A 12,179-nucleotide genomic window follows, 5' to 3' on the forward strand; every position below is an offset into this window, starting at 1 on the left:
CATGTCCATTGGCACTTAACAATGTGTTGCTAGCTGTGATTAATCACAGTGATCACATGGTACACACCGGGCCAATCACAGCCAATCTGTACCATTTAATTAGCTGTGGCCAATCACAGCTAATCACAATAGTAAACACTGAATGAATCAGCTTCATTCAGTAAAAATTGTTGTTTATACCAGGAAAATTCACTGATATCTATACTACTTTGATCTGCCCCTTGCTTCCCATATATGGCCTCTGGTACTAAGGATATACTGTACAGTATTGATTAAGGTGGATGGAGTGATCAAGTGAAGCATTATCCCGCCATATTAATACAAGCATATTTGACCTCCCCTAATACATTGAGGTCCTACATACAGTATCTCACAAAAGTGAGTATACTCCTCACATTTTTGTAAATATTTTATTATATCTTTTCATGTGACAACACTGAAGAAATGGCACTTTGCTACAATATAAAGTAGTGAGTGTACAGATTGTATAACGGTGTAAATTTGTTGTCCCCTTAAAATATTTCAACACACAGCCATTAATGTCTAAACCGCTGGCAACAAAAATGAGTACACCCCTAAGTGAAATGTTTCATATTGGGCCCAAAGTGTCAATATTTTGTGACACCTTTATTTTCCATCACTGCCTTAACCCTCTTGGGCATGGAGTTCCGCAGAGCTTCACAGGTTGCCACTGGTGTCCTCTTCCACTCCGCCATGATGACAACTCGGAGCTGGTGGATGTTAGAGACCTTGCGCTCCTCCACCTTCCATTTGAGGATGCCCCACAGATGCTCAATAGGGTTTATCATGCTGGAATACTGCCCTGTGTCAGAGTCTCCAAAGGGAGGGGATCATACTCTGCTTCAGTATGTCACAGTACATGTTGGCATTCATGGTTCCCTCGATGAAATATAGCTCCCCAGTTCCGGCAGCACTCATGCAGCCCCAGGCCATGACACTTGTCTTTGTACTCCTCACCTGGTTGCCACCACACACGCTTGACACCATCTGCATCAGATAAGTTTATCTTGGTCTCATCAGAACACAGGACATGGTTCCAGTAATCAATGTCCTTACTCCTCAGTCTGCTTGTCTTCAGCAAACTGTTTGCGGGCTTTCTTGTGCATCATCTTAGAAGAGGCTTCCTTCTGAGACAACAGCCATGCAGACCAATTAGATGCAGCGTGCAGCGTATGGTCTGAACACTGACAGGCTGACCCCTCACCCCTTCAATCTCTGCAGCAATGCTTGCAGCATGCATACATCTATTTCCCAAAGAAAACCTCTGGATATGACGCTAAAAACATGTACTCAACTTCTTTGGTTGACCATGACGAGGCCTCTTCTGAGTGGAACCTGTCCTGTTAAACCTTTGTATGATCTTGACCACCGTGCTGCAGCTCAGTTTCAGGGTCTTGGCAATCTTCTTTATAGCGTGGGCGATCTTTATGAAGAGCAATGATTCTTTTTATCAGATCCTCAGAGAGTTCTTTGCCATGAGGTGCCATGTTGAACTTCCAGTGACCAGTATGAGAGAGTGAGAGTGATAACACCAAATTTAACACACCTGCTTCCCATTCACACCTGAGACCTTGTAACACTAATGAGTCACATGACACCGGGGAGGGAAAAGGGCTAATTGGGCCCAATTTGGACATTTTCACTTAACCACTTGCCGACCGCCTAACGTATATATACGTCGGCAGAATGGCACGGGCAGGCAGAATCACGTACCTGTACGTGATCTGCCTCCCGCAGGCGGGGGGTCCGATCGGACCCCCCCCCCCCCCGGTGCCATCGGCGGTCGGCATCTGACTGGGAGCGTCGGGAGGCGAGGGGGAGACCATCCGATCGTGGCCCCCCCCTCGCGATCGCTCCCAGCCAATGGGAATCCTCCTCTGCCTGTGTGTAGTTTCACACAGGCAGAGGATGTGATGTCATCTCTCCTCGGTCTGGCAGTTTCCGTCCAGCGCCGAGGAGAGAAGACATGTAAGTCCACACAACACAAACACACACAGTAGAACATGCCAGGCATACTTTACACCCCCGATCCCCCCCCCGATCTCCCCCCAATCACCCCCCCCCTGTCACAAACTGACATTAGCAGTATTTTTTTTTTTTTTTTTCTGATTACTGCATAGTGTCAGTTTGTGACAGTTACAGTGTTAGGGCAGTGAGTATTACCCCCCTTTAGGTCTAGGATACCCCCCTAACCCCCCCTAATAAAGTTTTAACCCCTTGATCACCCCCTGTCACCAGTGTCACTAAGCGATCATTTTTCTGATCGCTGTATTAGTGTCGCTGGTGACGCTAGTTAGAGACGTAAATATTTAGGTTCGCCGTCAGCGTTTTATAGCGACAGGGACCCCCATATACTACCTAATAAATGTTTTAACCCCTTGATTGCCCCCTAGTTAACCCTTTCACCACTGATCACCGTATAACTGTTACGAGTGACGCTGGTTAGTTCGTTTATTTTTTTATAGTGTCAGGGCACCCGCCGTTTATTACCGAATAAAGGTTTAGCCCCCTGATCGCCTGGCGGTGATATGCGTCGCCCCAGGCAGCGTCAGATTAGCGCCAGTACCGCTAACACCCACGCACGCAGCATACGCCTCCCTTAGTGGTATAGTATCTGTACGGATCAATATCTGATCCAATCAGATCTATACTAGCGTCCCCAGCAGTTTAGGGTTCCCGAAAACGCAGTGTTAGCGGGATCAGCCCAGATACCCGCTAGCACCTGCGTTTTGCCCCTCTGCCCGGCCCACCCAAGTGCAGTATCGATCGATCACTGTCACTTACAAAACACTAAACGCATAACTGCAGCGTTCGCATAGTCAGGCCTGATCCCTGCGATCGCTAACAGTTTTTTTGGTAGCGTTTTGGTGAACTGGCAAGCACCAGCCCCAGGCAGCGTCAGATTAGCGCCAGTACCGCTAACACCCACGCACGCACCGTACACCTCCCTTAGTGGTATAGTATCTGATCGGATCAATATCTGATCTGATCAGATCTATACTAGCGTCCCCAGCAGTTTAGGGTTCCCACAAACGCAGTGTTAGCGGGATCAGCCCAGATACCTGCTAGCACCTGCGTTTTGCCCCTCCGCCCGGCCCAGCCCAGCCCACCCAAGTGCAGTATCGATCGATCACTGACACTTACAAAACACTAAACGCATAACTGCAGCGTTCGCAGAGTCAGGCCTGATTCCTGCGATCGCTAACAGTTTTTCTGGTAGCGTTTTGGTGAACTGGCAAGCACCAGCCCCAGGCAGCGTCAGGTTAGCGCCAGTACCGCTAACACCCACGCACGCAGCATACGCCTCCCTTAGTGGTATAGTATCTAATCGGATCAATATCTGATCCGATCAGATCTATACTAGCGTCCCCAGCAGTTTAGGGTTCCCACAAACGCAGTGTTAGTGGAATCAGCCCAGATACCTGCTAGCACCTGCGTTTTGCCCCTCCGCCCGGCCCAGCCCAGCCCACCCAAGTGCAGTATCGATCAATCACTGTCACTTACAAAACACTAAACGCATAACTGCAGCGTTCGCAGAGTCAGGCCTGATCCTTGCGATCGCTAACAGTTTTTTTGGTAGCGTTTTGGTGAACTGGCAAGCACCAGCGGCCTAGTACACCCCGGTCGTAGTCAAACCAGCACTGCAGTAACACTTGGTGACGTGGCGAGTCCCATAAGTGCAGTTCAAGCTGGTGAGGTGGCAAGCACAAGTAGTGTCCCGCTGCCACCAAAAAGACAAACACAGGCCCGTCGTGCCCATAGTGCCCTTCCTGCTGTATTCGCCAATCCTAATTGGGAACCCACCACTTCTGCAGCACCCGTACTTCCCCCATTCACATCCCCAACCAAATGCAGTCGGCTGCATGAGAGGCATTTTCTTTATGTCCTCCCGAGTACCCCTACCCAACGAACCCCCCCAAAAAAGATGTTGTGTCTGCAGCAAGCGCGGATATAGACGTGACACCCGCTATTATTGTCCCTCCTGTCCTGACAATCCTGGTCTTTGCATTGGTGAATATTTTGAACGCTACCATGCACTAGTTGAGTATTAGCGTAGGGTACAGCATTGCACAGACTAGGACACACTTTCACAGGGTCTCCCAAGATGCCATCGCATTTTGAGAGACCCGAACCTGGAACCGGTTACAGTTATAAAAGTTACAGTTACAAAAAAAGTGTAAAAAAAAAAAAAAAAAAAACCACATACAAAAATATAAAATAAAAAAAAAATAGTTGTCGTTTTATTGTTCTCTCTCTCTATTCTCTCTCTCTATTGTTCTGTTCTTTTTTACTGTATTCTATTCTGCAATGTTTTATTGTTATTATGTTTTATCATGTTTGCTTTTCAGGTCTGCAATTTTTTATACCTTACCGTTTACTGTGCTTTATTGTTAACCATTTTTTTGTCTTCAGGTACGCCATTCACGACTTTGAGTGGTTATACCAGAATGATGCCTGCAGGTTTAGGTATCATCTTGGTATCATTCTTTTCAGCCAGCGGTCGGCTTTCATGTAAAAGCAATCCTAGCGGCTAATTAGCCTCTAGACTGCTTTTACAAGCAGTGGGAGGGAATGCCCCTCCCCCCCCAACGTCTTCCGTGTTTTTCTCTGGCTCTCCTGTCTCAACAGGGAACCTGAAAATGCAGCCGGTGATTCAGCCAGCTGACCATAGAGCTGATCAGAGACCAGAGTGGCTCCAAACATCTCTATGGCCTAAGAAACCGGAAGCTACGAGCATTTTATGACTTAGATTTCGCCGGATGTAAACAGCGCCATTGGGAAATTGGGAAAGCATTTTATCACACCGATCTTGGTGTGGTCAGATGCTTTGAGGGCAGAGGAGAAATCTAGGGTCTAATAGACCCCAATTTTTGCAAAAAAGAGTACCTGTCACTACCTATTGCTATGATAGGGGATATTTACATTCCCTGAGATAACAATAAAAATGATTAAAAAAAAAAAAAAAATGAAAGGAACAGTTTAAAAATAAGATAAAAAAATAATAATAATAAAGGAAAAAAAAAAAAAAAAAGCACCCCTGTCCCCCCTGCTCTCGCGCTAAGGCGAACGCAAGCGTCGGTCTGGCGTCAAATGTAAACAGCAATTGCACCATGCATGTGAGGTATCGCCACGAAGGTCAGATCGAGGGCAGTAAGTTTAGCAGTAGACCTCCTCTGTAAATCTAAAGTGGTAACCTGTAAAGGCTTTTAAAGGCTTTTAAAAATGTATTTAGTTTGTCGCCACTGCACGTTTGTGCGCAATTTTAAAGCATGTCATGTTTGGTATCCATGTACTCGGCCTAAGATCATCTTTTTTATTTCATCAAACATTTGGGCAATATAGTGTGTTTTAGTGCATTAAAATGTAAAAAAGTGTGTTTTTTCCCCAAAAAATGCGTTTGAAAAATCGCTGCGCAAATACTGTGTGAAAAAAAAAAATGAAACACCCACCATTTTAATCTGTAGGGCATTTGCTTTAAAAAAAATATATAATGTTTGGGGGTTCAAAGTAATTTTCTTGCAAAAAAAAATTATTTTTTTATGTAAACAATAAGTGTCAGAAAGGGCTTTGTCTTCAAGTGGTTAGAAGTGTGGGTGATGTGTGACATAAGCTTCTAGATGTTGTGCATAAAATGCCAGGACAGTTCAAAACCCCCCCAAATGACCCCATTTTGGAAAGTAGACACCCCAAGCTATTTGCTGAGAGTCATGTTGAGTCCATGGAATAATTTATATTGTGACACAAGTTGCGGGAAAGAGACAATTTTTTATTTTTTTTATTTTTTTTTGCGCAAAGTTGTCACTAAATGATATATTGCTCAAACATGCCATGGGAATATGTGAAATTACACCCCAAAATACATTCTGCTGCTTCTCCTGAGTATGGGGATACCACATGTGTGGGACTTTTTGGGAGCCTAGCCGCGTACGGGACCCCGAAAACCAAGCACCGCCTTCAGGCTTTCTAAGGCCGTAAATTTTTGATTTCACTCTTCACTGCCTATCACAGTTTCGGAGGCCATGGAATGCCCAGGTGGCAAAAAAAAACCCCAAATGACCCCATTTTGGAAAGTAGACACCCCAAGCTATTTGATGAGAGGTATAGTGAGTATTTTGCAGACCTCACTTTTTGTCACAAAGTTTTGAAAATTGAAAAAAAGAAAAAAAAAAATTTTTTTTCTCGTCTTTCTTTATTTTCAAAAACAAATGAGAGCTGCAAAATACTCACCATGCCTCTCAGCAAATAGCTTGGGGTGTCTACTTTCCAAAATGGGGTCATTTAGGGGGGGGTTTGTGCCACCTGGGCATTCCATGGCCTCCGAAACTGTGATAGGCAGTGAGGAGTAAAATCAAAATGTACGCCCTTAGAAATCCTGAAGGCAGTGATTGGTTTTCGGGGTCCCGTACGCGGCTAGGCTCCCAAAAAGTCCCACACATGTGGTATCCCCATACTCAGGAGAAGCAGCTAAATGTATTTTGGGGTGCAATTCCACATATGCCCATGGCCTGTGTGAGCAATATATCATTTAGTGACAACTTTGTGCAAAAAAAAAAAAAAAAATTTGTCACTTTCCCGCAACTTGTGTCAAAATATAAAACATTCCATGGACTCAACATGCCTCAAAGCAAATAGCTTGGGGTGTCCTCTTTCCAAACTGGGGTCATTTGGGGGGGTTTTATGTCATCTGGGCATTTTATGGCCTTCAAAACTGTGATAGGTAGTGAGGAGTAAAATCAAAAATGTACGCCCTTAGAAATCCTGAAGGCAGTGATTGGTTTTCGGGGCCCCGTACGCGGCTAGGCTCCCAAAAAGTCTCACACATGTGGTATCCCCATACTCAGGAGAAGCAGCTAAATGTATTTTGGGGTGCAATTCCACATATGCCCATGGCCTGTGTGAGCAATATATCATTTAGTGACAACTTTTTGTAATTTTTTTTTTTTTTTTTGTCATTGTTCAATCACTTGGGACAAAAAAAATGAATATTCAATGAGCTCAACATGCCTCTCAGCAAATTCCTTGGGGTGTCTACTTTCCAAAATGGGGTCATTTGTGGGGGTTTTGTACTGACCTGCCATTTTAGCACCTCAAGAAACGACATAGGCAGTCATAAATTAAAGGCTGTGTAAATTCCAGAAAATGTACCCTAGTTTGTAGACGCTATAACTTTTGCGCAAACCAATAAATATACACTTATTGACATTTTTTTTACCAAAGACATGTGGCCGAATACATTTTGGCCTAAATGTATGACTAAAATTGAGTTTATTGGATTTTTTTTAGAACAAAAAGTAGAAAATATCATTTTTTTTCAAAATTTTCGGTCTTTTTCCGTGTATAGCGCAAAAAATAAAAACGGCAGAGGTGATCAAATACTATCAAAAGAAAGCTCTATTTGTGGGAAGAAAAGGACGCAAATTTCGTTTGGGTACAGCATTGCATGACCGCGCAATTAGCAGTTAAAGCGACGCAGTGCCGAATTGTAAAAAGTGCTCTGGTCAGGAAGGGGGTAAAACCTTCCGGGGCTGAAGTGGTTAAGGGCGTACTCACTTTTGTTGCCAGTGGTTTAGACATTAATGGCTATGTGTTGAGTTATTTTAAGGGGACAGCAAATTTACACTGTTATACAAGTTGTACTACTACTACTGTACTATGTAATTTCTTCAGTGTTGTTATATGAAAAGATATAATAAAATATTTAAATGTGAGGGGTGTACTCACTTTTGTGATATACTGTATATATGTATATATATATATATATATATATATATATATATATATTTATGGTCGAAGCCCTTCAACCGGGATGTGAACCACATGATCGCGCCACGAGACTTACATCATGAAATGGACCTGAAATGTGCCCTGGTCTGCTGGTCGGTATACCAAAAAAGGGGGCATACCCAAGATAAGTAATAGATGTTTGAGGAGAGAAATGAATTTGAGAAATGCCCTGAAAAGGGGAATGGGAGGGAGGGTATCGCACAACCAGAACCGACAAAGACCACAGATGAGTGAGCTGCTTATATACCCCCCCGACTCTTCCCATAAATTCAGGCCACCATACTGGCCTTCTCATTTATGGGCGAAGCCCTTCAACTGGGATTGGATGTGAAACACATGAACACGCTACAAGACTTACATTATGAAATGGACCTGAAGTGTGCCCTGGTCTGCTGGTCGGTATACCAAAAAAGGGGGCAAAAACATTCAAGTAGGGTTGAAAGCTCTTTATTGGTTTAGTGTTATTTACTGTTGTTTGTCTTGAAAAGATGGATGCCGACCCCCCCCGGGGCCAGATTGCTGGGTTTTGAGTACTGCGAGGTGGAGAATAAAATGATTTTGGAAGCGAGCCAGGTGACGTCTACACAGTACATGGCCAGCAGGGCTATTACTGGTAAACTTGCTTAGGCTGCAGAAACCGTAGTAGGCCAGGTGGATGGGCGCTTGAATGACCAAGCTGGGAAAAAAGCCAAATGGGGAACGAGAGAGGATGGACGACATGTCTCTGAAGATGGTACTTGTGATCGGCAAGCGTTTGGAGTTGACTATGGGCAGCTGCTACTGAATGCTGCGTGGAAATGTCTCGGATCGCATGAGTTGCGAAGGAAGATTGCTTTGCGAGATCCTGTAAGGCCAGGAAGTATTGGATGCCGGCTAAGTATAGTGTGATGGTGTTGTATGATAGAGCCAATTTGAGTGTGACAATATGAAATGAAAGCTATTATGTGCTTAGTGTCTGTTAAGGTTGCCACAGGGCAGGATGCCAGAAACTTGCAGAAGGCATTCCAAGCTGTGTGGTAGGCCTCAAATGTGTGTTGCGGGATAAGGATTGATTGGCAAGCTGGGTCGCGCTGTGAGAGTACTGCTTTAACCCAATGTCAGCTGAGACCATGGTGGGATAAGAGATGAAGTTGGGTCGGCTCCGGGTTTCTGCTGGAAAGATGAAATGAAGTTAAAACGGGACAGTGCGTCTGTAGCGATGTTGCACTTGCCCGGAATGTATGTGCAGTGCACAGTGAACTGATGCTGCAGGGATAATTGTACCAGCCTGCGTAGGAAGGACATAACAGGGAGCGACTTGGACCTGCCCTTGTTAACAATATCGGTCGTGGCCTGGTTGTTGGTGGTAAAGGCCACCATTTGTCCGGTCCAGGTATGGCCCCAGACCTGAGTGGCTGCCACAATTGGGTATAGCTCAAAATGAGGAAGACCAATGAGGAAGACTGGATGAACCTGGGGATTAGGAGTATCTCTGGAGGCCACGGTCCTGCAAACCAATGATGGCCAAAAATTGCAGCAAAGCCTGTGGAGGCTGCTGCATACGTTACTACCTGCAGTGATAAAGGCGATACTGACGGTATGAACATGGATATGCCATTCCAGCTAGTAAGGAACCCATCTCACATAGACAAATCCACTACTGCTGCTGTGTCTAGTCTAAGAATTTGATCGGGTCCTGTGTCTGAGAGAGTAAGACCTAGAGGCGTGAAATAAAAGATCGTCCCTAGGGAATAATTCTCATTGCGAAGTTGTGCATCCCTAAGAGGGATTGGAGCTGTTTTTTAGTACACCCCTGTGGACAGGTAAAGTCATGAAGAACTGATCTGATACGGGTCGGTTTGTTGGGGGGCAGGCTGGCCTGTATTGAGCGAGTGTCAAGATTAACCCCGAGGAAGGTAATAGAGTGTGCTGAGACTTCCACTTTATGTTCTGCTATGGGCACATTGAGATATCCAAAATGACCATCTGGCACTGGGCTTGGTGCGACAGGATCCAATTGAGGGACTGTGCGAAGGTGTCAAAGAGCCACGGGCTGTTTTTTAGAGCCGAAGGTCAGTTTAGTGGCAAAGTAATATGACTCTTTTTATTTAATGCCGTGCCAACACTAGAGGAACGGTTGGATGGGTAGAAGCTTTAATGCATCTAATATGTCGGCTTTAGAGAGCCAGGCACTTGTGCCTATTTTGATAATGGCCTGGATCGCCATGTCGACTGAAGCATATTTCAGGGAGAATTACTCAAAAGGAATTAAGGAATTCAAACTCAGGATGTGGGAAGAATGGGGTGCAGGCAGGTCGTACACCAAACAAAATTTTATGTGAAGCTTAGAATTGGCTGAGAACATGGACTGAAGAGACGCCTGCTGGGAGTTGGGCCCGTCTGTCGCTGGTGGTGGGAAGAGGAGCCTGAAGAGCTCAGCTTTCCTGGCTGTAGCGGGAAGGGCACGCCCCTGCGCCTTAGTTCCGCTGTTAACTTGGGGATGGTCCATCCCCTGAGGGACTGCACGCTGCTGCTCTCTGAAACCGGAGAGGGTGACGGAGGGGCAGATGTGAGGTCTTCGCTGCCGGCCTGTGACATGGCTCTGGCTGACTTGTGCCCTAGTTGCAAAGTCCTGGTTTTTGAGGTTGAAAGCTCAGTCGACTGGAACCTGGGGGAATAACGTCCAACCTGGTGCAGGATGGAACTACCTGAACTCGACTGACCTATAGGAGAAATGACAGACGGACAATGGTAAGTGGCTTAATTACATGCCATTAGGAGGTGAATGAGTGGCCGGATCATGCTACTTTGAGATGCGTTTACAGCGACTGCAAAGGAAACCTTATCGGGAGGCGAACAATGGTTAAACGAACGAATTTGAAATCATGAATGGAATTTGAAGGAAAACGGCTTTGAGAACAGTTGGTCTGAAGCATAGTGGACCGATGTGCCTTGTTGCGACTGGATTCGAACTGGACCGTAGAGTGAGCCATACTGAGGGGTGTCTGTCAATGACGTGACAAATCATACAGTGTTCTGAATTTAAAAGGGAACCACTGCGTTGCTGAGGCGACTCACATTGAACAACAGTAGAGCATATGACGGGATAAAAGAAACAAAAATGCTCGAATGACCCGATACAAAGCGACTGCTGGACCTAAGGAGAACAGGACAGACAATATACGAAATAAGACCACTGAATGATTGAAGTGATGATTGAAGTGATGGTGACACGAATCAGGGTGCTGTGACTTGACAGTAACCGAACTGTGGAATATGGGATGAAATGATGACGAAATGAAATGAGCTAAATGAAGCCAACATGAATCAGAGTGCTGCTAAAGCAACTGGACTCGGATCGACATGTGGGGTATATTTGAAGAAATTGCCGACATGTTTGCCATGACAGAGGCACGAATCGGTGTGTCGTAACTGTGACTTGACAGTGAGCCGAACTGTGGAATATGGGATGAAGTGAGGGCAAAATGAAATGAGCAAATTTATTTATTTTAAATGAAATGACCAAAATGATCGCGATAGTGACTGACAGCAAACCTGTCTGTGGAACAGGAATTAACAATGGCTAACACGAGTCGGCGTGAATTAGTGCGTCACAGATGCAACTGAATTTGAATCGTAGTAAAGGGTATACGAAATGAACGAGTGAAATGTTTGCCATGACAGTGCCACGAATCGGTGTGCTGCGATTGCGACTGACAACGAACCGGGCTGTGGGGCATGGAATGAAATGAGATGAAAAGACGGTGCGTTGCAGATGCGACTGGATTTGAATCGGAGTGAAGGGTATGTGAAATGTAACAAATGAAATGATTTGCCATGACAGAGGCCCGAATCACTGTGACGCAATTTGCGACTGATAATGAACCGGACTGCGGAGCGTGGAATGCATGAGATGGAATGACTAGCATGAGTCGACACAAATCAGTGTGTCGCAGATGTGACTGGATTCGAATCAAAGTGAAGGGTATGCGAAATGTAACGAATGAAATGTTTGCCATGACAGAGGCACGAATCTGTGTGGCCCAATTTGCGACTGATAACGAACCAGACTGTGGAGCATGGAATGCATGAGACTGAATGACTAGAATGAGTCGGCACGAATCGGTGTGTCACAGATGCGACTGGATTCGAATCGGAGTGACAGGTATATGAGACGAATGGAATGATTGCCACGACATAAACACAAATCGGGGTGCTGCAGTTGCGACTGACAATGAACCGGACTGTGGAGCATGTAACTGTATGAGACGGAATAAATAGAACAAGCCAACACGAATCGGTGCGTCACAGATGCGATTGGATTTGAATCGGGGTGAAGGGTATGCCTCATGACCCTCCTCGTCTCATATAGTGGGAGACCCATATATATTTCT

This window comes from Aquarana catesbeiana, linkage group LG03 (genome assembly GCF_042186555.1).
Source record: "Aquarana catesbeiana isolate 2022-GZ linkage group LG03, ASM4218655v1, whole genome shotgun sequence".
In the NCBI taxonomy this organism is placed as follows: Eukaryota; Metazoa; Chordata; class Amphibia; order Anura; family Ranidae; genus Aquarana; species Aquarana catesbeiana.